Genomic DNA, 23,642 nt, shown 5'->3' on the forward strand with positions numbered 1-23,642 from the left:
GCAACACTGCTCTGGCCGCCACTATACTCTACACCACTCTGCCCTGTACTACTGCATTTTGCACCAATATACTCTATTCCACTGCATTCTATGCCACTCTACTCTGCCCAATGCCACTCTATGCAACTGCACTCTACAGCAGTGCACTCTAAACAACTGCGCTGTATGCCACTGCCCTTTACTCTGCACCACTGTACTCTATGCCACTGTTCTCTGTACCACTCTACACCACTGCACTGACACTCTACTATGCAACTCTGCACTCTACACCACTCTACTCTATGCCACTGCACTCTAGGCACTATACTCTTCACCACTCTACAGTACTCCACACTGCACCACTACACTCTATGCCACATGAGTCTACTCTGCACTCTATGACACTGCACCACTCTGCATTACTGCACTCTCTGCTACTCTATTGTATGCCACTCTACTCCACTGGACTCTATGTAACTCTTCCCCATGCCACTCTATGCCACTGCACTCTGCGCCAATGCACTCTAAACTGCACTGTACGCCACTGCCCTCTACTCTGTACCACTGTACTCTATGCCACTCTACTCCACTCTACATCACTGCACTGACACTCTACTCTGCAGTGTTGCACTCTCCACCACCGTACTATACACCAATGTACTATGTACTACTGCATTCTATGCCACTGCACTCTATGCCACTCTACTCTGCATCACTCCACTCTACAGTACTTTGCCCTACTCTGCACCACTCTACGCTACACCACTGCACTCCCTGCAGTGTGAGTCTACTCTGCAATCTATGCCACTGCACCACTCTACACTACTGCTCTCTCTGCTACTCTATTGTATGCCACTCTACTCCACTGCACTCTATGCCACTCTACGCTGTCCCATGTCACTGCACTCTAAACCGCTGCACTCTACGCTAACGCACTCTAAACAATTGCACTGTACCCCACTGCACTGTACTTTGCACCACTGGGCTCTACGCCACTGCTCCTATGCTACTCTACTCCACTCCACACCACTATGCCACTAGCTTTAAGCCATGCTGAAAAGCAGCTACTCTGGTGTATAACATGGCTAATGGCTGAAACACATTAGCAAAGCCTATAAGTCTTTCAATGATGAGACCTATTGGCTTTGCCAATGTTTGTTAGTACTATGAGGTACCGAGGTACCTGAAAGAACTTTGAAAAATACAATTACATCATAATAAAGGCTGCTACAAAATGCGCAAATACATTTCGGTTAAATAAAAAAAAAAGTGCTTCTCAAATACAGATTTGAATAATATACAGTTTATACCTAGTGATAAAAAATTTTATAACACTCCATTAAAACCACACACTCCACAGCTCACCTTGGAACACCATTACAATACCACTCTGAAAGAAATATCTTTGCCACCAGAAAACTTAAAGTGACTCCTTTTAGTAAAGTCAATGCAGGTTTTCAAGCCCCTTTGTATTTGCAGATTTACCAGTTGCCCACATTTGCATATCTTTAGGGAAAGAGCCCCCCTGGCAAGAAGGTCTTTTCTTATCTGTCTGCCCCTCCCTCAGAGCACAGGAGACCCCTGCCTTCCAGCCCAGCTGGGGAAACTCCTCTGCCGGTAATTTCGCCCTGCCTCCGTTGCCCTTTAGGTGAAAGGCTAAAATTACGGACAAATGCCGTCCGTTAAAGCTTTCATCACGGACAACGGACAGCAGGGCGAAATTACGGACAGTCCGTGAAATTTACGGACGGGTGGTCACCCTAGGCGGGATATCTAATATTCTATATATTATTTGAACCCTAACTATGGGCGTACATCCTAATAGCTGGTATTTGCCTATGGCCGGTTTATTTTCCATGAGTGATTAAGAATGTATCGATTCAGCAATTTTACACTGTCATGACTCTAAGTTACCAATACGAGAAATCCTCAGGGTCAAAATGGACACGGGAATCGATTAAGCCAACATCTGTTGCATCATTTGGAGCTCCCTTCTCTCATGATGTAGAGGTTGCCAACATGGCGGGCATGCTGTCTCACAACCTTTGCTGTTCCAAGTGCCGTTGCTCACTGATGAGGAGTAAAGTGACCCCCTGCTGCACTTCGGATTCCGGTTAAGCCCTCTTTCTTGCACACCAGGCCTATTCTGGGCACGAGTCGAATTGCATTCTTCAAAATCTTCATACTCTCCCCCACTTTTAGTTCCTGTTTCAGTCCCAGCACCAAATGCTGTGCTTACTTACTCCCTCACCTATATGCACCTTTCCAATGAATCTATGTACTACATTTCTTCTGCTTCGACCAGAAAGTACCAGGCTAATGTGTTTCCTTAAAACAGAAATTACACAGCTGATTTTTCTGAAGAAGTCTGAAAAATGGAAGCTTGCCTTAAGCATATTAAACCTTTTGTCACTGAGCGTGTTGAGTAGATTTCACTTGCCAGAATCCTGTTCCAAAATGCACTCGCACACTTTTGCTGAACTTGTGACTTTCATTGGGCATCTTACATGAAAGGCAATAGTGCATATTAAATGATATGGGATCTATACAAACATCTCTAGCACGATCCATGTGGGAGCTTTATAGTGTATTGGCGGGCCAAGCAAAAGGACTTTATTTCCCATTGCCCATCTGCACAGGAATTTACATCACCTAATTTCTCTTAATCCATTTGCACAGGAAGTGACACCACTAGTTTCCCGCTCACTGTACCTCAAGCTCTTCCCTCCTCCAAGGACCTATTTAATGCGGCTGCAGCATGGACACCCAGCACAAGCACGCAACAGGTGCACCACTGGTGCTCCAAAGGCGTGCTAAAGACGAGTTTGTCTGCGCCCATCCGTGCCTGGACTAGGCCCTTCGTCAGGAACCCTGGTCCTCCCCCTATCCACCAATACCCTACTAGACTCCTCCATGCTCTTACCCCCTGACACTGCTCTCCACCTTGCAGCTATACCACACCACACAACATGGATCAGGAGTTCACATGCACCAACTGCACGTACTCATGCAGTCTCCTACAACCTACTTCCACCACTCTGCACCAACAGCACCCAGAACCCACTTGCTCACACTCACACAAACTAGTCACCCACTCACACAGACTAAACACCACCTAAACAACACACCACAGTTGCATACATGCTCCTCAACATCCACTCACCCACCAAACATGGCATGGAGATAAGGGACCTCCTGCGCAACCATAGTCCGGACCTTTTCTTTCTCATGGAAACATGGCTAAACCCAACCTCGGCACTGGACATCGCTACAGCCATCCTCACCAGCTTGAAGGTCGTTAGGCAAGACCGTCAGCACAAGGCCAGAGGAGGAATCGCCATCATATTCATAAATACCTTCAACTGCACCATCTACATGGACACCCCCACCAGCTACATGGAACACCTCACCTTCAAGATACGCATCACAGCTAACTTTTCCATGTGCAGAACCTCATATACAGACCACAAGGACCCAGCACCCATTTCATCAGTGACATTACGGGCATTGTCGCACCCCTCTTCATCAACGCCAGCAGCTTTACCCTCTTCAGAGACCTTACCTTTCACCTAGAAGATTGCACCAACCCAAACTTTACAGCCCTTCTTGAAAATCTTAGAAACCTGGCCTCACCCAGCACATTACCAAACCCACCTACACCCCAGGACACCTATTGGACCCAATTTTCTCCTCAATCACCAACATCTCAGACAACAAGCCAGCAATAATGACCTGGACAGACCACACCCTCAACAGTTTTAGCATATCCATCCTGCACAATCGCAGGCCTACCACCACCAGCCACAGCTAGAAAAGCATCCCAGAAAAGGAATGGGCTTCTGCTCTCTCCGAGCACCAGTTCGAGCACACTAGTGACTTGCAGAAAGCCAACAAAATCTCAACAGCTGGATTACCACATGTACTGACACCCTAGCTCTCCTCAAGCGGAACCCAGCTACAAGAGCTGGACCAATGGCCATCTGGTATACAGAGGAACTCACACTGACCAAACAACACTGCAAGGAACTGGAGCGTAAATGGAGACCCTGCAGATAAAGACATCTTCATATCAGCCCTAAGACAATACCACTAGCAGATACAGCACACCAAGCGCACAGCTCTTGCAAATCACATCAACGCTAGCACTAACAGCAGCATGGAAATCTTCGCCATCATCAAAGATTTCACCATGCTTCCTGACACCACCAACATCACCCCTCACAAGACTTTTGCAACAAACTCTCCAAATTCCTCTGTAACAAAATCACCTCCATAAACTGCAACTTCAACCCTCAACTGGACCCACTCACTGTCGCAACTCAACTTTCCATCGTGGCCAATGATTGAACCCTGACCTTGTGGCCTTCCATCACTACCATTGAAATCACTACTACCATGAAGACCATCCACTTGAGGACTCCGTCTGACCCTTGCCCACACCACAGCTTCCCCAAAAGGACTCCTACCAAAACACCCATCCTCAACACCACCATCAACTCAGCCACATTTCCATACACCTAGAAACCGGCCACTGTCATGCCCCTGCTCAAGAAACACTTTTCAACTACAGACCCATCTTTCTCCTACCATACCCAGCAAAGGGGTAAGAGAAACTAATCAACTGAGGCCTCACCTACCACCTCAGCAACCACAAGCTCCTCAATGACACAGTCTGGATTTAGGCCAAACCACAATACAGAAACAGCACTTATTGCTGTCACACATGACATCTGCATGATCCTTCACATAGGAGACACAATCACCCTCATTCTCATGGACCTCTGCAGCATTGTACATGGTCTCACACCCCACACTCATCAGGTGCCTGCACGAGAGTGGCATCCAAGGACCCGCTCAGTGCTGAATCTGCTCCTTTTTGACAGATAGAACACAAGTTATCAGCTTGCACCTTACTCCTCGGAAGCCCGCAAACTCATATGCAGAGTGCCTCAAAATTCACCGTTCAGCCCCACCCTCTTCAATGCATACGAGATCCCTCTGACCACTGTCATCCACGGACACATCAACATCCTTTCCTAGGCAGATGGCATGCAACTCAAGCTGTCCCTCTGGGACAAGACAGCCGACACAAGAAACAAGTTTACCACCTTCATAAGCAAAGTTGCTTACTAGATGAAAGCCAACTATCTCAAGTTCAACAAAGATAAGACAGAAGTAGTGATCTTTAGCAAAAATACCTCACCAAGGAACTTCAACTGGTGGCCAGCCGAACTCAGACCCACATTCAGAAACCACACCAGGAACCTCACATTAATCAACATCAACCACTTAACTTTGGCAGCTGGGTGTTTGCGGAACATGGGGCAGCGTAAGCAATAAAGCCTGCTGTCCCCACAATTTTTGAATAACTTTTCCATTTGGAGATTCACAGCACACAAGTTCAACAGTATAAAACATCTGGAGGGCAAAATTATTGCCCAAAAAAGTGGTGATGTATTTTATGATAGTCTAACATTTTCAGACCTGCATAACATTTACCTTTAATAGTTTGTGTGAAATGTTTTTAAATAAGAAACTTTACAGGAAGACCTGGCAGACTGGAATGTTTTTTGCCTATGCCTCTGGTCAGGACTGAAACCCATGTGTAGCTATAAGAAACGTATATCAATAAAAGAAATGTAAATGAATTTACTCCAGTTCAGGATTATCTCTCTTCCTTGATCATGGGTTAGCTGTCTAAAGAATTAAATTAAAATTTTCTCTTGAAAGGCCAATATTCTTGAAGTCTCCTCTATGAAGATTTACTCTTCCAAGCATAACCGAAACATGTCTTTATGTCGGAGGGTCAGAGGGAGAGAAACAGTTTGTCTTCTGTGGCTATGCATAAACGGCCAACATTTGACCCGTGTGGGTTGACTGCTATGAACCCTGTGTCCTGATGTGTGACTTTGTTTGCAAGTCATCATATCCCTTTAAAAGCCAAAGGCTAGCAAGTGTTAAGAGGACCAAGTGATATATTCTGCATCTTAGTACTTTAGCCAATAGATCCCACTAGTTGCACTGTTGGATGCCATCGGTGGCGATGGAAACCTGAAACACAACCACAGTGACCTACAGAGGACATGTATGGAAACTGAAGGCAGAAGCCATTAGAGAAATGCTGGGAGTTATCCAGAGATGAAACGCTTCTTCCCGTACACAGTGTATAAATATAAATACAAATAATAACATATGTCTCAATTTATCACATGAAAAAAAATCCCCTTTCCTGTAATCTCTCAAACTGTGGTGAGAGATTAAAGCACAATAAATAATTAGTTGAAAGTGCAAAACAGCAGAGTTGTTTATTAGTATATAGAGTACCTACGATATAAATAATTTAATGTGTGATAATTCAGTGTACCTCTGAGATATAAAAGAGTCCCTCGTGCATTGTAAAGCAACCAGTCCTTAGAAAGCACAATGAGATAGATATACTCTTCTGGGTGGGCCGTAGCCCACGCTATGTATATTTTAAAGAATCAGTAACAATAGGTTAGGCTAAAAACAACGCTGTCAAGCCAGATCTAATGTCTGTACCTTCTGCCACTTTTTGAGGCAGATTCACAAACTCCATTTGTAGCACGTAAAGGGCTACTTCAAAATTATTTTCATAAACCTATTGGTGGAGACCTCCCCGTCCACCTCTCCCATCTTTCCTGGGTGGAGCTCACGCCAGAGTGGTGGACAGCTGCACCTACTTGTGCAAAATTACTAGTAATAACTTTACACTGTTAATCTTGCTGTAAGAGGATCCACCCCCGATTTTAGAGGATTAGATATGTAAGTCTTCACATATGTGTTAATTTGCACTTGGAAATGGTGAATAATAAAAAATGTAGTGTTACATTGTGGTGTAACAGTAAATATGCACATGGGTATATATATATTTTTATATATATATATATATATATATATCAAATACACTTCCTTAAATAAACATTAAGGCTCCAGCACTCCACGAAGGTTAGAAAGGTTTATTATAACCGAGCAGGAACGCGTTTCGGCGTGACCGCCTTCTTCAACCTGCGGGCCGCCATTTTGGCCCCCTTTAAATATCCTTAGTAGTAACATTGATTTAAAGCAATACACTCCCTTTGAAAATTAAATAACCACTACATTATACTCCATTTGAGAAAAAATGTGTGAATTATATGCGAAAATATATAAACCTAGTGCCCCAATATGCTAATAAACATGACAAAATGAACAAGTACACACATAAAGATATCAAAGAAACAGTAATAAAACTTTACACATCTTAGTAAATATTAATGAATGAAATAAGATATTTGTCTCTGGGAAACTGCTGTGTGTATTCATCTGAAGAAAATATGTATGAGAAATCCACCCGGTCCAATCACATTGATATTAATATTAAGTAGGGCATTATTAATCAATGACAACACTTGCAATTTGAGATTCACAGGCAAGATTGATTCGCAAAAGATTGAGTTTTTAGATATATCAGTGATCGTAATGGACAATAGAATTGAGACAACACTACACAGGAAGAGCACAGCTGGAAACAGTATATTACATGCCAAAAGTTATCATCCACAGCCATTGAAACATAATATTCCTTATGGAGAGTTGTTAAGAGCAAAAAGGATTTGTAGTACAGAACAAAATTATGCTAATGTAGAGAGTGAAATGATAGAAAGATTGAAACAGAGAGGCTATGCCAATGAGGTTTTAGAGAACACCGTTAGAAGAGTAAAATCCCGAATGAGGGAACAGTTACTATTTACGACAGATAATAAAACTAATGTGCTGGACATCAAGAATGACAAAAAACATAATGATACGGGGATCGTGAGATTTATTACTACATTTAATACTGCACATGACTCCGTAAGAAAGTTACTGCAACAACATTGGCATATGCTCAAAAGTGATCCAGTTATAGGCACACTAATAAGCAATAGGCCCACCATAACTTATAGAAAGGGAAAATCAATGAAAGATTTGTTGGTCAAAAATGATGTGAGACAAGAGAAACCATCGATTAAGAGTTGGTTAAAGGCACCAGATGGATTTTTCAAATGCACCAAGTGTAAGGCATGTAAAAATGGGGAAAACATCAAAACTATTCAATTAACCGATAGAACTACACATACCATCAAAGGCAGATACGACTGCAAAAGTGACCATGTAGTTTATATTTTAAAATGTAGTTGCCCCAAGCTATTTGTAGGTAGCACCAAACTCCAAGTGCACAAAATAATTTTACAACATTCAAGGGCCATAGTTAATAGAGATGAGTCTTACCCGGTTGCCCGACACATCCATGAATTTCATGGAGGTCGCATGGAAGAAGTTAAATATAGTGTAATAGATGGAATCAGGAAGGATATCCGTGGAGGAGATAGGGAAAAACAGCTGAGGAGATTAGAGTCCAGATATATATTGGCATTCGATTCAAGAGAACCAGTGGGGCTTAACTCGAGTGAAGAGTTATACATACATTTAGGTTAGCATTGTTAAATTATGGATTACTTTTCATTAATGATATGAATAAGTTTATTATAACGTGTTAACTATTTTTTGAGATGGTGAATGAGTATATGGGAATCTTTTTCATTTTAATAATTGTCCCTACAAATAATGCCCTACTTAATATTAATATCAATGTGATTGGACCGGGTGGATTTCTAATACATATTTTCTTCAGATGAATACACACAGCAGTTTTTCCCAGAGACAAATATCTTATTTCATTCATTAATATTTACTAAGATGTGTAAAGTTTTATTACTGTTTCTTTGATATCTTTATGTGTGTACTTGTTCATTTTGTCATGTTTATTAGCATATTGGGGCACTAGGTTTATATATTTTCGCATATAATTCACAAATTTTTTCTCAAATGGAGTATAATGTAGTGGTTATTTAATTTTCAAAGGGAGTGTATTGCTTTAAATCAATGTTACTACTAAGGATATTTAAAGGGGGCCAAAATGGCGGCCCGCAGGTTGAAGAAGGCGGTCACGCCGAAACGGGTTCCTGCTCGGTTATAATAAACCTTTCTAACCTTCGTGGAGTGCTGGAGCCTTAATGTTTATTTAAGGAAGTGTATTTGAAGTACAAGACGAGGTGGCGTGCGTCTAAGTCCAAGCACCATCGGCGATTAGGTGCAGAGAGAGAAGCGCCAAACGAAGTGTTTATATATATATATATATATATATATATATATATATATATATATATATATATAAATATACAATTTACCTTTGTGAATGGCCCCCCACTGTGTTCTTCAAAAGGAGCATAAGAAAAAAAGTAAGTAAAAATAGAGATTAAGTGCCATGCAAACTGATTAACCGACAGAGCTTTTCCTATTCTTTGGTGTAAGCTGTTATTGCACGGGGCCAGGCTTCAGCACGTCACAGAATGACTGAAGCAGCAATTTCAATGCACTTGGTGGCCGTCCTCTCATTCCCGGGTGCGAAGCATGAAATGAGCGCTCATCAACTCCTTAGAAAGTGTCATCCCACAACTGTGCTTAGGTTCGGCATCATGGGTAATTTAGCAAAGGCATGGCGTGGGTCGTGTGTGTCACACCGCAAGTCATAATAGAGCACCAGATGACAACTTCTGTCGCTTATTATCCCACCTCCTAAAGTGTCAGGCACGTCTTTAGAACTATTGTAGAACTATCACTGCCCAGGGAGTGGCTTGGAAGCGTTACCTTGGGTTAAAATGTATTTCTGCAAGCAACATGGGTCTTCTCGTGTCACTTTCAGAAGCGTTACTTTAAAAAACAAACTACCTTTCTAGTATTTTTCATATGTTGAACAAAAATGTATGTAGCAGGTAGCATTAGTGGCGTCGTAGCACTACACTTTCACTTCTAAGCTCTAGGTTTATGGTAACACAAAACATGTTCTCAGCAGGGTATATGGTGCTGCAAATGGGAAGCAGGAAGCATTTGAGAGCCGCTCTTATCGGGTGTCATTTCTTCCAAAGGAAACCCAACTTCCTGTAAGGGAACCCTTTCCCAGTGGGATCCTCAGTGTAGGATGGCTTCTTCTGCAAAGAGACAATACAGTAATCCCATCCCGTTCTGCTTCCCATTCTTTTCTTATGGCCACATGATTGAAATTCAGGTTTTGCAACTCGCAAAACCTGAAGTACAACAGTGTCAATGACACTGTTTGCGATTCCCAATGGGGTCGCACATGACCTACCTCATGAATATTAATGAGGTAGGTCGCAATTTGCTACCCCATTGGGAATGGCTGTCCTCACAGGGATGGTAGCCTGCTGGAGACAGCAGACCACCATGTCTGTGAATGATTTTAAATAAAGCAGTTTTTTTTTTTTTTAATGCAGCCCGTTTTCCTTAAAGGAAAATGAGATGCATTTCAAAAACAAAAATGACGTTTTCTTTTAATTTTTTCAGAGCAGGCAGTGGTCCATGGGAAATATTTTCGCTGCCATTCACAAAAGGGAAGGAGTCCCATGGGGGCCCCTTCCAGTTTGCGTATGGGTTAGCACCAGTTTAAAACTGGTGCTAGCTGCGATTGTTTTGCAACCGCATTCGCGGTCACAAAACAATCATATATACCATCTGGATTCGGTATTAGGACAGGATGACCTTGTCATGCCCCTTCCTAATACCGAATCGCAAAACCCAAACTGTGATTCGGTAACAAGTTACTGAATCGCAGTTTGGGCTTTGTACATCCCAAATAGCATTTTTCAAGTCGCAAACAGCCAGATTCGCCGTTTGCAACTTGAAAAATGCTCTGTACATCTGGCCCTTAATGTGTTACATTTACTCAGAGCAGTGACTAGTGCTTGAGACTACCACAGTGACGTCAGAGGCACTGGCCTTTATAGATGAGATCATGTGATTAACGCAACTACAGCAATAGAATCTTAGCTGCTAAAATCAATGAAACATTCTCCTCACACGTAAACAGATATGCCCCACCCCAAGTTAAAGGCAATCCAACTGATATACCTATAAAATATAGCTATAGGTAGTGATGCCTCCTGGTGGATCTACTAAAAACTTGGCATATCCAAAAGATAGCTAAACCTACTTAACATTCGCCAAACTTCATGTGGATTCAGCAAATGGAGTCAAATCTATCAGCAAATGAATGATTCTTTGACACCCTACTTTTATTGTCCCTGATGGACCTGCAAGGAGTGGGCTCTACATGCTATTTCTCTCTCTCTCTGCAGATCCATCAAACAGTACCAAAGTGATTAGTAAATGTTTACCCACCATTTTAACCTTGCACTACCTTGCGTCAATCCCATCCCATTTAGAATGACACTAATCTTTGAAGACCTGCACCAGTGTAACTTTCTAGTCACATATAACCTAGATCCTTAATTTCTCCATACACGTCAAAGTTATAAGTACATAAAACAAAAAGCAATCATTTTTTGTTATGTTTCACTGCAATACACCATGGTACACTAACAGCAAAAGAAATGAATGAACTACTTTCCAGTAGAGGAAAGACTCTTAAGCGTCTCTATCAACCACATTTAGCCATTAGGCCACTTTTAAGATGTATTTATCCTGCAGCTTCTCCACTCCTGCCAGCTGGCCACTCTTGAAAAACAAATTCAGTGCATTAAGGGACTTTGGGAAAACCAATAGGTCTTGTCAATGCAGAAGCCATTTGTTCTGGAATACAAACAAGATGTGGCCTTGCCTATATTTGCTATTTTTCTGAGCTATAGCAGGATAAATGTCAAATAAGTGACTGGCATGCCACTTTGTGAATCCTGGCTTTACACATGAATTGCTGGTGGCACACATTTTTGTCCCGATCTCATGTCCCCCTCCGATTTTGAGTAAAAATTCCAAGAACATAGACATATTACACTGTAAGATGTAACGCAGTGGGTGGCATAATTTAGCAAGGATTTTACCACTCTGTGACCCAATCACAGAAACAGATAATAGAGGTGAGTAAAAGTGAGTGTAGAAAAGTACGAGACAGAGGACGAGAGTAAGGAAAGCGCAAGTCAGTCCGGACCAGCCCACCCAAGGTGACGTATTGGGAAGGATGGCTGCTTTACAATGAATAAGGATGAGCTGCGGGGACGCTAGGTAGTGGGGCCAAGAAGAGCATGTGATGCAACTGGTTTGACCTTTAATATCTCTGGTACATCCATTGCTACCATGGACTAGGAGTTCATAAAAACAGCGAGAGGAGCATACAGTAGATAAGTAGGGGTGGGCGGTGAGCTGCGCTCCAATGGCGGAGTTGACGGAGTTGACTGAGTTCTTGAACAATGTGTTCACCCAAAAACTCCATTAGCCCAGCAGCGGAGCGGAGCTCACCTGCGTGCACACTGCAGTCCAGTTATGGGACACACAGCACAAGCACAGACAGTCTGCATGTGTGCTTTGTGGCCCATAACTGTGCTGCAGTGCACACTCGACCCAAAACTTGGCATGGAGCTTCTGCAAGATGCTGCTGAGGGGCTGCACCAGATCTGGATCCAGGCCTCCCTCCTTTCACTGTCATCAGCAGCCCGGGAGCAGGGGGCAGAGGGAGGCAAAGAGCCAGGCCACTGGCAAAGGGGACCCTGGACCCAGATAGCATGAGGTCAGATCCTCATTTCGCTTTCTCTTCTATGTGCACATGGGTGGTGGCACTGGGCATGGACAGTATTTGCATCTGAGGGTGAGTCTGTGCTTGGAAAAAAGGAAACTTGCAGTCAGAGCTTCACTTGAAATTATCCTGTCTTCCCAGAGTCGGTGGGAAAGGAAGTGGTGTTATGGGGAACAGTCCTGAGGCCAGCAGGAAGAGATGGAGACCAGGGGAGCATCAGCTGTTGATTGGAAATCTGGCAGCCCCCTCCAGACAGAAATGTGAGTGGCCTCAGAGAGTGACGTAGAGCCCAGTGGCAAGCAAGGCTAGGCACTTTGTGAAAATACCAGGCTGCTGGTGGTGAGCTGGTTTGCTGTTGCTAGTGCTGGGCCCTTAAGGAAGGATGCTCCGTGTCTGTGCATAAGGGCAGAGGAAGTGATTGCGAGGCTGGTGCAAGACAGGGGGTGTGCTTGGCCCTCCATACCAAGTTTGTGAAGGAGGGCAATTAGTGAAGGGAAGTGTGCGGTGTGGAGAGCAGCGTGCTCCGGGCCAGTGGGCTGTGTCAGAACAAGAGGCCTGGTCTGAATGCGCCCGATCTCGGAAGCCAAAAGAGGGTCAGGCTGACCGACTCTGCTTAGCGCTTCTGAGATTGGGGCATTCAGGCTAGGGTGGTAGGGCAGATGGCACTATGCTGCACACGGAACTCTGTGGAATTCCGCTGAGTTTTTAGCCAACTCTGCAGAATTCCGCAGATAGAACTCCGTGAGCTCAGCCCACTCCTATAGAGAAGCACGCTTGAGCCCTCCTAGGTTCTGTAGTGTTCATTACTTATGTTATTAGGGTTACAGGGAAATTAGCTCACATCGCAAACGTTTTGGAGATTAACGTGGAAGCAGCCACCCCACCTGGAGTGTGTAGTAGGACCCCGGTGAGTGTGTACAATAACTTTTGTGTGGTTATCGCATTCATAATATCTGAGCAAGGCTCATGAAGGGCCCCCAGCCTATAATTTACCTCAAGTCATGGGAAGTGAGAGAAGGCAAAAGGTGACATAAAAGGTCCCTTTTTGGCTGCACAGTGATAAACCTAGGGGGCACGCAGGGTATGTGCTTTTGAAAAGAGTAAATGCGGTCTGGAGGGACATGTGGCTCTTTACTTATGCTCTGTTTACTTTTAATTCATTACAACACCTCATTGTGCCAAATGCACAAAAAGTGTTACGGAATATTGGTGGATTCAACATATTAACAGAAGTAAAAACAAAAGTATGTGATGCCAAAAATAAGAAGCACTTGAGTTACAATTAGAACTGAATGAAAAACAACAAGCGTTAGCAATGCCAATAGGTCTGGCTTTAAACTAAGGAATGGTGCATGGTAATGCAAATCATTACAAGTAAATAGCATTGGGATACATATATGTATGTGGAAGCAAAGAACTGTAGAATAATATTGCTGTTGGTTAAAAAGTTAGGCGACAGTTGCACTGTCAAGCCAGAAATAAAAATCCATGTGGTTTAGTCACTGCCCTCCCATCTGTGCAACTGCCAGAGAAAAGCAAACTGTTATCTAAGCCACTTTTATAGCATTACAATGTCATGGGTGTGCTCCTGAAAGCTCAAACTTAGCCAGCTAGAAAAATAAAATGACCACAGCTGCAGTGGAGGGCAAGCACTGTTTTTTATGGAAGGACACTACTTCTGCCCACTCCAAATATGTACTCCTGGCTCTCAAAATGTGGGCGGAGCCAAAGACCCTCGCTAGTGATGCTCACATGATTGTCTGGCGGCATATGCGCTGTCAAGTCAGATCAGAAAAGCACACAGGCTTAATTACACCAATTAATCTATTTGTACTTAAACCCTACCATCATCAAGTTGTGACCCGTTCATAAAGAGAACTAAGGCTTTGCTATTCACACCCTAAGCACCAGGGCCGCAGCACATTTATTAGTGCTGTGCTATGCAAATTTCATAGCATACTACAAAACACTAAACAGCTGGAATAGCTGCAGGCACCACAGCAAAAGATCATAGGCACAGGGTCACACAGGGTCACAGACATAGGGGGCATGATGCTAGAAGGCCACCATCAATCCTGTCAATATAACACCAAAAATGTCCATATTCAGTCTGTACATAGTTCGCGGATCCTTACCATGTACAAACTGAACATGACCATCTTCATTGCTGTTATTGCAATAATGCTGAACTAGCTAGAGGCCACATTGACACTGCTGTATACCCACTGGTAAGATTATTGACAGGCCTATATTCCTGTGCAACTGCATCATCAAAGTTGTCATTACCCATGGATTGTTTCAACATACCTTTTCCTAAATCTTCATGTGGGTCTTCAATATATTCCTGAAGCATGTTGACCAACATAATATATATGCCTAAATGACTTGAAAACAGTGAAGTGAAGGTATAATTGCATGCAGGTACTGGATTTATAATGTAGTTTACGCCACTGAATGCATCCACATGCCAATGGTACTCCAAATGTTCAGCAACCAGTCATAAGGAAACCTAGGATTCAGCATACCCATAAATGTCCAAATGACATGATGCTGACGACGTGACTAAATATTACAGTGCCCACACTGCTGGTTCTAACCATGATGACACTATTCTGCAAAACAACTGCCCCACACCACAGAGACTACAAAACTGCAGTAGGACTTAGCTCTTAAGTACTTATGAATAATCATGACACAGCGTGTCACTGTGGGACACTAAATGTGCTCTTTACACATTTAACTTCACCCACCTTCGACCCCATCCATGCACTTCTAGGGTGATTGAGTTGCTCCATGAAACTGGCACAACTCCTTGCCTAGCTTGATATTTTGAGTCAATCGCTGTCATTAGTTTATCAGATCTAGTAGGTTTAATTGTAGTGAGGAAAACAAAAGGTGATGGGTGGAATGCCTAAATTAATCTCCGCCACTTGTAGTTATTCTGGGCAGCACTCCAGTCCATCATGTTTTGGTCTTTGTACCATTCAAGTTAAGAGTCTTTTTCACAAATCAGGCTTGGTCTTGCTCCATTAGGAACACCTCAACCCAAACTGCCTATCCTGATCCCCACAGAATGGGAAAGAAGCAGCTCCAGACCAGTTTCAGCCTTTTAGACCTAGTCACTGAGGTGCAGCACAGAGATCATGGGACCCGTGTCTGAGCATATCCATCAAACTTAGACCATATGCTGACGATACCCAACTTATTTTTTCAGTGAGATATGTAAAGGACGATCGACCTCCCTCTCATGACTCCTGCATTATGGATGTAGCTAATTGGATGAGCCGTTGCGTTATGCTCTGAAATTCAATGGGGGTGTGGTAGGTTGAACGGTATAAAAACCCACAGAGAGTAATTATGATGGTAAGATAAATGATTTATTTGAGTTTTTATGAGAACGTCTCTAATTGTCCCTTTTCTTTCTCCTATGGCTTCAGTCTTATGGTCTTGTTTTTATTCTCCTTCTTGATTTTTCTTGTCTCTTCTTCCTTCAGGTGGATGTTCTCCCTGTCTGTCGGCAGCCTCCGATGGGGTGATACCGTGGGGAAAAAGGAAAACGCTCAGGTAAGTGGGGTATTTAATTATGTTTTACGGTTTATTAACTTAAAGGGGAAGAGGTGTCAGAGGGGGGGGTGATGGTTGTGAGTTAGGGTCACGTGAATAAACTCTCTACAGTGCACTTTTGTGGCTCTTGTGGTTTTTCTTGTGCTCATTAAACTCCCTTCCAAATCCTCCCCTCACTCTGTTTCTGTCCCCTTCCCCAGTGCCCTCTTAGTTGTGATAATCCCTTTTGTCCCACAAGGACCGTACCTTAGCAAGCCACGACCCTCCTGGGTCCTGGCTGGTGCTGGCGTGTTCCTTCGGCGTGATGTCCTGGACACTCCTCTCCGTTTCCTCTTCACTCTGTGATGGTCTGGTCTCTCCCGCTTCTCCCGTTCTTCGTTCGTCTCGCTCCTTCTCCTCCTGCCCCCTCGGGTCGTTCGGAAGTCCCTTTAAATCAGGAACTTCCCGCCGCGTTGTTGCCGCGGCCCGGAACCCCTCCTGGGTTGCCGCGGCAACACGAGGACACCAGCCGTCCTCCGAGGGCGTTCCCACGGCAACGTGGGAACGCGGAAATGATGTGTCGGAGAGGTCCGACACGTCTATTCCGGTTGGTGCAAAGATTGTGTTCGGGCTTGCCCGTTCACAGGGGGGAAAACAGAGCTCCTGATTATAGGTAGCTCCTCTCCAGATATGATAAATCTGGGATGAGCTAATGAATTAAGTACCCCGCCAACACCAAAGCCAGAGGTAAAAAGTGTAGGCGTTTGGCTGGATAAAGACTTGACCATGAACACCCGAGCAACAAAAGTTGCTACCTGCTTTGGGATGTTGAGAGCTCTAAGAAGAATGTTATACCTTCTCCTGTCCCTACCTAAAAAGACTTGCAGTTCAAGCACTCATTCTGTCTTGACTGGACTATGGAAATGCACTGTATTTGGGCACTCCCAAATCAACAGTTGACAAATTACAAGTGGTGCAGAAAGTTGCTGCCCGTCTTCTATGTAACATTTTTTAATTTCACTCTGCCCGGCAAGCTCTAAAGTCACTACACTGGCTGCCAGTTGCTCAAAGAATTACATTTAAATCCCTATGCATTGCTTGCAGATCACTCACCCAGACAGGTCCCAAGATTGGGAATGCAAGGATCACTCCTTATATCTCTACAATACGCTTGCGTTCTTCCAACGCCTGCCTAGCTATGGTTCCGTAAATCCAGAGAGTGAGAAGAGGCAGCCTATCTTTCTGCTACAATGTTTCCAAGCTATGGAATTCTATGCCTTCTACCTTGCGGACTGCTGAATTGGAATCACCATTCTACGAACAGCTAAAGACTTGGATGTTCACACAATCTTGTTGATCACCTGGCTCCAATGGCAGATGTTTAACATTGGTCCGACACGTCTATTCCGGTTGGTGCAAAGATTGTGTTCGGGCTTGCCCGTTCACACACCCCTTCCCAAGACTGGTCCTGGTCGAGGACCGAAGAGGTGCAAGGGTAGCGAGACAAATAGTCAGCAGGACCTTGTTGCGACCCAGGGACGTGTCGAACCTGAAAGGAAAAAGGCTGCAGTTCAAGGAACCAACGCAAAATCCGTGAATTGGAATCTTTATGAGCGGCCATCCAGGTGAGGGGAGCGTGATCCGTGTATAGAATAAAAGGCCGGCCCAACAGATAATACTGTAAACTGTCCACTGCCCATTTAATGGCTAGGCACTCTCGTTCGATGATAGGATAATGTCGTTCCCGAGGGAATAGTTTTCTGCTAAGAAATAGGATAGGGAGATCCCGACCCTCTTCGTCAGGCTGACTCAAAACTGCCCCTAGTCCCACATCGGAAGCATCCGTATACAGATGAAATGGTTTGGTGAAGTCAGGGCATTGTAATATTGGTTCTCTAGTCAGATAGGATTTTAATCCCTCAAAGCTATTCTTCTGAAGGTCAGAAAAGGGTAACAACTGGTTAGGATTGGATTTTGACAAGAGATCTGTGAGAGGAGCAGCAAGGGTGGAATATCCCGGTATGAACCTACGATAATAGCCTACTAGACCCAAAAAAGAGCGTAGGTCCTTCTTTGTTTTAGGGGTACGGGCGTTTCTTATGGCTTCTACTTTTTTTATTTGGGGCTGGAGAGTGCCTTGGCTAATATTATACCCGAGGTACGAGATGTCGGTTTTCCCTAGTACACACTTCTTGGGATTGGCTGTTAATCCTGCTGTTGTCAAGGTATGGAAAATTGTTTTTAGATGGGTTAGATGATCCCCCCATGACTCGCTAAAAATGACTACATCATCCAAATAAGCTGCTGAAAATGTTTGGAAGGGCTTTAATAACCTATCCATTAACCTTTGGAAGGTGGCTGGAGCTCCATGTAGGCCGAAAGGCAACACTGTGAAATGATAAAGCCCAGATTGGGTGGAGAAGGCTGTTTTTTCTTTATCCTCTGGGGCCAGAGGAATCTGCCAGTACCCTTTAGTCAAGTCGATTGTGGACATATATTTAGCTTTTCCTAATTTTTCAAGGACGTCGTCTACTCTAGGAATAGGATAGGTGTCAAACCTAGAGATTTCATTAAGTTTCCGAAAATCTATGCAAAATCTTACGGACCCATCAGGTTTTGGTACTAGGACTACCGGGGAGCACCAGGGACTATTAGAGGGTTCCACCACTCCAAGAGCTAACATTTTCTGGATCTCATCCTCTATGATGTGCTTTCTCGCCTCTGGAATACGATAAGGTCTTAAGCGGACTACTTTACCTGGAGAGGTTCGTATGTGATGATAAATCAAAGAGGTTTTTCCGGGGTTTTCTGAAAAAAACTTTTGGAAGTGGTTCAATAGGGAAAATAACTGCCCTTTCTCGGACCTTGTTAATGACTCATTGATAGAGGGTATGTTATTATTTTCGGGTTGATAGTTAGGGTAACACTCAATGTGTAATTCCTTACTTGGATATAGAAATTGTCCCATTCCTACTACATTGTCTGTGTTCTCCGACGCTTCCCATTTCTTTAATAAATTTACATGATAAATTTGTGTCTTTTTAGGGTTAGCCGTTAACTCAATTAGGTAAGTAACAGGAGAGACTGCTCGGATTACTCGATAAGGACCTTGCCATCTGGCGAGAAGTTTTTCCTCAGACGTGGGACGCATTATGAGAACTTGATCTCCTGCCTGGAAAACTCTCAACTTACTCCACTTGTCGTAATAGTGTTTTTGTGTTGTTTGTGCCTGTTCCATATTTTCTCGTACCTCCTCCCATAGCCCTTGTAAATGGGACTTTAAGTTGTGGATGTATTCCAGCAATGGTCTTCCCCCTTCCTCAGCTTCTTCTTCCCAAGTTTCTATGGCCATGTCTAAAAGGGAGCGTGGTTGCCGTCCAAACACTAATTCGAATGGGCTATGTCCTGTGGATGCCTGCTCATGAGTTCGAATAGCGTACAAAACTAATGGTAATTTTTGATCCCAGTCTTTCCCTGAATCAGTGACTATTTTCTTTAGCAGGGTTTTGATGGTCCTATTGTAGCGTTCCACCAATCCATCTGTCTGTGGGTGATAAACGGATGTTCTTATTTGGGAAATCCCTAAAGTCTTACAAACCTGCTTCATGAGATTAGACATGAATGGAGTCCCTTGGTCTGTGAGTATTTCGCGGGGAAACCCTATTCGAGTGAAAACTGTTATCATCGCTTGTGCGACAGATTTCGTGGTCATGCTGGTCAGGGGAATGGCCTCTGGGTATCGGGTGGCATAGTCAATGATCACCAATATATATGTGTGTCCTTTAGAAGACGGCACTAAGGGTCCAATTAAGTCCATCCCCACCCTGCTAAATGGAATATCTATGATGGGAAGAGGCAAAAGTGGTGCTTTCCTGGGCTTACCAGGTTCTGTCAGTTGACACTGGGGACACTGGGAACAATACCTTCTGATATGTGCAAAAACCCCTGGCCAATAAAATCGTCTGAGTAGATACTCTTCCGTTTTTTCTCTCCCAAAATGTCCTCCCCCTGGTTGATTGTGAGCTAGGGTCAGGACTTGATTCCTAAAATTTTCGGGTACTATTAGCTGATGTTTGTGATCCCCATCCCGGGTAGTGGTCACCCTGTATAGGAGATTTCGTTTAACCAGGAAGTAAGGACCCACCTCCTCTGTTTCTTCTGTTTTTGCCGATTTCCAAGCCTGAGCGAGGGAGGGATCCTCTCTCTGTTGTTGGTGTAAACTTAGGGGCGCATCATGTATTTCTGCTATAAGTCCTTGATTTTGATCCCGCTCGTTATGAGACCTGAACTGTATTTTTCTATCTCGCTTCTCTCTACGGGAAAGTTTCCTACGCGGTAAAGGACCTTCAATATTACTGTCTGAAAAAGGAGCCTCACACCACCAATCCTGGTGACTTTTTGGTTTTCGAACATGATCCAGAAGTTCTGGGAAATGTCTATAGTCCGTACCAATGATACATTCCTCAATAAGTTGAGACATTACTCCCATCGGATGTAAGTCCTTGTAGCCTTCCCACTCTATGTTAACTCCTGTCACGGGGTACTGTTCCTTATCGCCGTGAATACAACAAATCGTGACCCACCTACTGGATTCCCTCTCGATTGGGCTTATTAAATCTTCCCGAACCACGGATTGGCTGCAACCCGAATCAATTAGAGCACATACAGACCGACCATTTAGCCTCAGGGTTTGTTTAAATTTAAGGTCTCCCTGTCCCGTACAGAGCACTCGTCTCCGGGTCACCCCTATCTCCATAGGTTCACTTCCCTCTAGTTTCCGCGGACACATACGAGCTATGTGCCCCCACTCTCCACAGTTATAGCACTGTGGTCCCTGTAAAGGAGGACCTTCTGTAAATCGGCGGGGACCCGGGTCTTCCACGGGCAATCTCGAGGACGGTTTTGGATTGGGTACAACAGGTTTTATGTTGGGTCGTGGTGGCATACCTCTCACATCTGGGGATCGGTGGTATGCGCAGGCTAGATCAATGGCCATGTCGGTATCCACCTTTGGATGTTGTCGAATCCAATTCTTTGTCGATGTAGGTAAAGAGTCTAGATATTGCTCGAGGACAATAGTCTGTATCACCTCCTCTCTGCTATTCCCAATTGGACCCAACCATTTCAAAGCTAAATCTTTCACGCGGAAGTAGAAGGTTCGGGGGTCCTCATTTGGTCCCCATTTTACTTTCCGAAATTTAACTCGATAATACTCGGTGTCGTGGCCTACCCGTTCTAGGATGCTGGTCTTTATATCTTTATATGGTGTTGTTCCCCCGGGATTTGCTGCTTGATAGGCCGCTTGTAGGAGACCTGTAAGCAACGGTGCCATATTTTGACCCCACCTGTCTTCTGGCCATTGAGCTGAAGAAGCAACCCTTTCAAAGTTAGTGAAAAAAGACTCCGGGTCTTCTCCCTCCTGATATTTTTGCAAAACTGAACTGGGTACATTGGGGTGTACCTTGCTAGCGGCGATTGTTTCCGTTAATTTCTTCATGGCCGTTTCATGAACCAATTGGTTGTTTGCTAATATCGTTGCTTGGCTCTTCAAGGCTGACTGTAAGGCCTCCCTGTCCTCTTTCGCCTCTCGTTGGTGTGCTTCCCATATTAACTGCAGATGGCGTTGGCCCTCTGCTAGTTGTTTAATCATATCTTCTAGGGATGGATTGTCACTCATTATGTATACCGTTCAGTTACCCATGGGATGGTTCCTTTCCTATCAAATCCCACTTCTGACACCACTGTGGTAGGTTGAACGGTATAAAAACCCACAGAGAGTAATTATGATGGTAAGATAAATGATTTATTTGAGTTTTTATGGGAACTTCTCTAATTGTCCCTTTTCTTTCTCCTATGGCTTCAGTCTTATGGTCTTGTTTTTATTCTCCTTCTTGATTTTTCTTGTCTCTTCTTCCTTCAGGTGGATGTTCTCCCTGTCTGTCGGCAGCCTCCGATGGGGTGATACCGTGGAGAAAAAGGAAAACGCTCAGGTAAGTGGGGTATTTAATTATGTTTTACGGTTTATTAACTTAAAGGGGAAGAGGTGTCAGAGGGGGGGGTGATGGTTGTGAGTTAGGGTCACGTGAATAAACTCTCTACAGTGCACTTTTGTGGCTCTTGTGGTTTTTCTTGTGTTCATTAAACTCCCTTCCAAATCCTCCCCTCACTCTGTTTCTGTCCCCTTCCCCAGTGCCCTCTTAGTTGTGATAATCCCTTTTGTCCCACAAGGACCGTACCTTAGCAAGCCACGACCCTCCTGGGTCCTGGCTGGTGCTGGGGTGTTCCTTCGGCGTGATGTCCTGGACACTCCTCTCCGTTTCCTCTTCACTCTGTGATGGTCTGGTCTCTCCCGCTTCTCCCGTTCTTCGTTCGTCTCGCTCCTTCTCCTCCTGCCCCCTCGGGTCGTTCGGAAGTCCCTTTAAATCGGGAACTTCCCGCCGCGTTGTTGCCGCGGCCCGGAACCCCTCCTGGGTTGCCGCGGCAACACGAGGACGCCAGCCGTCCTCCAAGGGCATTCCCACGGCAACGTGGGAACGCGGAAATGACGTGTCGGAGAGGTCCGACACGTCTATTCCGGTTGGTGCAAAGATTGTGTTCGGGCTTGCCCGTTCACAGGGGGGAAAACAGAGCTCCTGATTATAGGTAGCTCCTCTCCAGATATGATAAATCTGGGATGAGCTAATGAATTAAGTACCCCGCCAACACCAAAGCCAGAGGTAAAAAGTGTAGGCGTTTGGCTGGATAAAGACTTGACCATGAACACCCGAGCAACAAAAGTTGCTACCTGCTTTGGGATGTTGAGAGCTCTAAGAAGAATGTTATACCTTCTCCCGTCCCTACCTAAAAAGACTTGCAGTTCAAGCACTCATTCTGTCTTGACTGGACTATGGAAATGCACTGTATTTGGGCACTCCCAAATCAACAGTTGACAAATTACAAGTGGTGCAGAAAGTTGCTGCCCGTCTTCTATGTAACATTTTTTAATTTCACTCTGCCCGGCAAGCTCTAAAGTCACTACACTGGCTGCCAGTTGCTCAAAGAATTACATTTAAATCCCTATGCATTGCTTGCAGATCACTCACCCAGACAGGTCCCAAGATTGGGAATGCAAGGATCACTCCTTATATCTCTACAATACGCTTGCGTTCTTCCAACGCCTGCCTAGCTATGGTTCCGTAAATCCAGAGAGTGAGAAGAGGCAGCCTATCTTTCTGCTACAATGTTTCCAAGCTATGGAATTCTATGCCTTCTACCTTGCGGACTGCTGAATTGGAATCACCATTCTACGAACAGCTAAAGACTTGGATGTTCACACAATCTTGTTGATCACCTGGCTCCAATGGCAGATGTTTAACATTGTCACCCCTGTGTAATGTGTATTACACCAGAGCGCTTGGATGCCCTACAGTAGCTAGCACCCTTTAACTGCCTAATGCAATACAATACAATCTCACTGAGAAAAACAAAAAAGTGATGAATGAAATGCAAGAATGGGCTCAAGCTGTACCTCATTGGCAAGGCCCAAAAAGCAGAT

Source organism: Pleurodeles waltl, chromosome 6, assembly GCF_031143425.1.
Source record: "Pleurodeles waltl isolate 20211129_DDA chromosome 6, aPleWal1.hap1.20221129, whole genome shotgun sequence".
NCBI classification, from domain to species: domain Eukaryota; kingdom Metazoa; phylum Chordata; class Amphibia; order Caudata; family Salamandridae; genus Pleurodeles; species Pleurodeles waltl.